The sequence below is a fragment of the Sinocyclocheilus anshuiensis genome, unplaced genomic scaffold, assembly GCF_001515605.1.
Source record: "Sinocyclocheilus anshuiensis isolate Anshui unplaced genomic scaffold, SAMN03320099.WGS_v1.1 scaffold209, whole genome shotgun sequence".
In the NCBI taxonomy this organism is placed as follows: domain Eukaryota; kingdom Metazoa; phylum Chordata; class Actinopteri; order Cypriniformes; family Cyprinidae; genus Sinocyclocheilus; species Sinocyclocheilus anshuiensis.
The window spans coordinates 2014284-2019243 of NW_015540880.1; the positions used below are offsets into that span (position 1 = coordinate 2014284).

At 34.5% G+C, this 4960-nt stretch overlaps 1 protein-coding gene and 1 long non-coding RNA gene across 4 annotated transcripts in view; one reads left to right on the forward strand and one right to left on the reverse strand.

The window, feature by feature from the left end:
- Positions 1-1326, forward strand: part of LOC107688379 (uncharacterized) — an 8271-nt gene extending 6945 nt beyond the window's left edge. Inside the window, exon 3 of the long non-coding RNA XR_001634230.1 lies at positions 939-1326. This is a non-coding gene — a long non-coding RNA (uncharacterized LOC107688379). The remainder of the gene's footprint in view (positions 1-938) is intronic.
- Positions 1-4960, reverse strand: part of LOC107688378 (exostosin-1c-like) — a 73027-nt gene that overhangs the window by 17540 nt on the left and 50527 nt on the right. The gene's annotated exons all lie outside the window — the stretch shown is intronic.

Consider the following 4960-nt stretch of genomic DNA (forward strand, 5'->3'; position numbering starts at 1 on the left):
CCACTGGATGCAACGAATGCCTCGTTTATAATGGGTTTTCATGTTTTTGAATCATCGCTCCGGCCTGACAGGGCATCATAACAGTATGGTAGGGGCGTAACATTTCCGTCACACGCTTGAGGTATTCGGCCAATCATGGAGTGTTACAAGCGTTACTGGATAGCTGGCCAATCACAGCACACCTTGCTTTTTCAGACCGATGAGCTTTGTAAAAATCGACACGTTTCAGAAAGGCGGGGCATAGAAGAGAAACAATAATGTACAGTATGTGGAAAATAATGTCTTTTTTGAACCTTAAACCGCATAAACACATTTCATTACACCAAATACACAAAATAATGTTCGTTTTAGCAGCATCATATGACCCCTTTAATTTTCTACTGAAAGTCACAGTGAAGGTGAAAATAAAATAAACATTATAATGTAAACTATCCCTCAATGGCTATGAAAGTAACTTTAGACATCATTGTCAGTAGTGTTACTGTTAAATCTAAAACTACAAAAAATTGTTTTTGGTAATTGAAATAAAGCTGAGATAAAATATAATTATTAGATGAAAAATTTAGTAGAAATTAAAAAAAATAGTAATAAAAATGACAAAAGTACATCACAGAATTGCTTAAACTAAAATTAAACTGAAAATATAAAAATAAAAACTATAACTATAGCAGTATATAAATAATACTAAAATAACAATTGTGAGAGAAAATTCCATGCAGGTACAGCACTCCTAAAACTTGTGGTTAGTTCTTGAGAAGCTGTTTATATCAATCTCCAGCTTTGTATATTCTCCTTGTCAACATCTCTGCCATGTCAATGAACTTCTCATTGACACATAAAAATGTTTTGCTTCTGGTTAGAACTGTGTGTGTGCTTCTTACTGGATATCATTTGAGCTTCCATTTTACTGTAAGACCCCTCATTTTGCTTGGCTCCAGGTCATCCATGTGTGGGTAGAACCGTTACAACGCTGAAAGAACCCAATGTTCCCCATCAGCCCAGCAGAACAAGTCCACGCCGCCTGGCCTTGAGCGAAACCTCCAACGAGAGTGTAAACACACTTGTATGAAAGCATCCATATTTCCATTTAGCAGGTGTGTTTATTTACTGGAGAGCCAGTGGAATAAACACTGCTACCATATATCTTTCTGTCTTGGCACCCCTCTCAAAGCACTCTGAGAATTAAGAGCCAATCCACCATCTCTCTTTGCCTTGCCTTTCAATTTTAGATTTTTCAACATGCATCATCTTTGAACATCCAAACAGAGTGCATGTTCACAAATAAATAAAAATGACAATGAGTGCTTGTATTAAATTCCTGCATAGAAACCCTTAAAAAATACAGTTGGACTTTTTTTCTGCAAGTTCTTCTGGGCTTTTTTTTTGTTTAACTTTGTGATAATGGCTGACTGATCGTACATCCTGCTTAATGCATTGCACCAAAAAAATACATAAATGGACATTAAATATTAATTTGAGTTTAAATTATGTTATTATGTATGCAGAAAAAGAGCACAGAGTGATATGAGAGACATGAAACATCTGCATGACAACAGTGAATTATACAGTTCATCTGTGATTATACAAAATATATATATATAATATTTTACAAAAATACAAAATTCAGATTGATCTACAATGTAACCATAATGCATAAATAAAATCATTATTGTTTTTTTTAGGGTTACATTTTAGGTCAATCTGAATTGAGCACTAACCAGCATAAACTAGCCTGAAAATGTGCACTAATGTAAGCAGATCTGTTCAGCAGAGAATATTCTGATACAGTCAGGGATTGTAATGGCTGGTTGTATACCCTGCAATCATCAGAGCTCTTTACGCACTCGGCCGCTGTAAGAGGCTGGATTGTTAGGAAATGCTCTAATCTGCTCTTCTGTTTACTACCTGTTAAGAGAACCGCTGTTTATTAGCTAATACATCAGTCATCTCTGAGTGTCTGTGATGAAGAAAAACGAGGCAGGGCTGGTTTATATGCACAGTGTGTTTTATAATGACGCATGTGGTTGTGAGCAGTAGCTTTGGCCCACTGCCGTCCCACAGTGTGTTATTCCTCTGTCTGCTCTAGTGTATTTTAATGAAGCCATTTACTCGCAAATAGTGGAACAAATAAATAATTTAACAGTGTTTTGTCTCCAAGAGCTAATAAACGGCATTATTGTGCATTTACACATGCATGGAACACAGCCAGTTCTGCTGGGATATCTGTGTGTATGACCAGTGTTGGGAAGGTTACTTTGGAAATGTAATAGGTTACAGATTACAAGTTACCCTATTTAAAATGTAATAGTAGTGTAACTTTTTCAATTACTTTATTAAAGTAATGTAACTGATTACTTTTGATTACTTTTTGATTACTTTTCTAAATTTCTAATGAATGTTTATTTGCAACTGTTAATCATTTTCAATCATTTACACCATGCAGGGTTAACCTTACAGTAGTGCTCAACACTGTCAGACTTTCAAAATCCTTCATCACTTGAATTAAGATGATCACATTTGAACACATCCACCACAAAATCAGACTTTAGTACCGCCTTTTACTTTAGATTGATCTGAAGTTCAATGCAGATTTAAAATCATAAGAAATAGTTTACTGATACTGTTTTTTAAACCAAATCTTTGCATAACTACAGGATAAAATAAACATTATAATGTAAACTATCCCTCAATGGCTATGAAAGTAACTTTAGACATCATTGTCAGTAGTGTTACTGTTAAATCTAAAACTACAAAAAATTGTTTTTGGTAATTGAAATAAAGCTGAGATAAAATATAATTATTAGATGAAAAATTTAGTAGAAATTAAAAAAAATAGTAATAAAAATGACAAAAGTACATCACAGAATTGCTTAAACTAAAATTAAACTGAAAATATAAAAATAAAAACTATAACTATAGCAGTATATAAATAATACTAAAATAACAATTGTGAGAGAAAATTCCATGCAGGTACAGCACTCCTAAAACTTGTGGTTAGTTCTTGAGAAGCTGTTTATATCAATCTCCAGCTTTGTATATTCTCCTTGTCAACATCTCTGCCATGTCAATGAACTTCTCATTGACACATAAAAATGTTTTGCTTCTGGTTAGAACTGTGTGTGTGCTTCTTACTGGATATCATTTGAGCTTCCATTTTACTGTAAGACCCCTCATTTTGCTTGGCTCCAGGTCATCCATGTGTGGGTAGAACCGTTACAACGCTGAAAGAACCCAATGTTCCCCATCAGCCCAGCAGAACAAGTCCACGCCGCCTGGCCTTGAGCGAAACCTCCAACGAGAGTGTAAACACACTTGTATGAAAGCATCCATATTTCCATTTAGCAGGTGTGTTTATTTACTGGAGAGCCAGTGGAATAAACACTGCTACCATATATCTTTCTGTCTTGGCACCCCTCTCAAAGCACTCTGAGAATTAAGAGCCAATCCACCATCTCTCTTTGCCTTGCCTTTCAATTTTAGATTTTTCAACATGCATCATCTTTGAACATCCAAACAGAGTGCATGTTCACAAATAAATAAAAATGACAATGAGTGCTTGTATTAAATTCCTGCATAGAAACCCTTAAAAAATACAGTTGGACTTTTTTTCTGCAAGTTCTTCTGGGCTTTTTTTTTGTTTAACTTTGTGATAATGGCTGACTGATCGTACATCCTGCTTAATGCATTGCACCAAAAAAATACATAAATGGACATTAAATATTAATTTGAGTTTAAATTATGTTATTATGTATGCAGAAAAAGAGCACAGAGTGATATGAGAGACATGAAACATCTGCATGACAACAGTGAATTATACAGTTCATCTGTGATTATACAAAATATATGTGTACCGCTGTAAGAGGCTGGATTGTTAGGAAATGCTCTAATCTGCTCTTCTGTTTACTACCTGTTAAGAGAACCGCTGTTTATTAGCTAATACATCAGTCATCTCTGAGTGTCTGTGATGAAGAAAAACGAGGCAGGGCTGGTTTATATGCACAGTGTGTTTTATAATGACGCATGTGGTTGTGAGCAGTAGCTTTGGCCCACTGCCGTCCCACAGTGTGTTATTCCTCTGTCTGCTCTAGTGTATTTTAATGAAGCCATTTACTCGCAAATAGTGGAACAAATAAATAATTTAACAGTGTTTTGTCTCCAAGAGCTAATAAACGGCATTATTGTGCATTTACACATGCATGGAACACAGCCAGTTCTGCTGGGATATCTGTGTGTATGACCAGTGTTGGGAAGGTTACTTTGGAAATGTAATAGGTTACAGATTACAAGTTACCCTATTTAAAATGTAATAGTAGTGTAACTTTTTCAATTACTTTATTAAAGTAATGTAACTGATTACTTTTGATTACTTTTTGATTACTTTTCTAAATTTCTAATGAATGTTTATTTGCAACTGTTAATCATTTTCAATCATTTACACCATGCAGGGTTAACCTTACAGTAGTGCTCAACACTGTCAGACTTTCAAAATCCTTCATCACTTGAATTAAGATGATCACATTTGAACACATCCACCACAAAATCAGACTTTAGTACCGCCTTTTACTTTAGATTGATCTGAAGTTCAATGCAGATTTAAACTTTGAGATTGATCTGAAGTTCAATGCAGATTTAAAATCATAAGAAATAGTTTACTGATACTGTTTTTTAAACCAAATCTTTGCATAACTACAGGAAACACTGCATCTAATAATGGTTTGGAGAATTTTTTTTAAAATTAAAAATAATAATAAATAAAAGCATATACATCAACTCAAATACGTGCTTATCTAATAAGCATGTGTCCTATTCTGTGTCGCGGAGAGCGCGCGAGCCGAAGCATTGCTAGTCACGACTAACCGATTCATGATTTATTAGAGATTTAATTGTCGAATGGCGAATTCGGAAATAATCGCTTTAGTACATTCGGCAGGCAATTATACAATAATAATATTAAAATAGC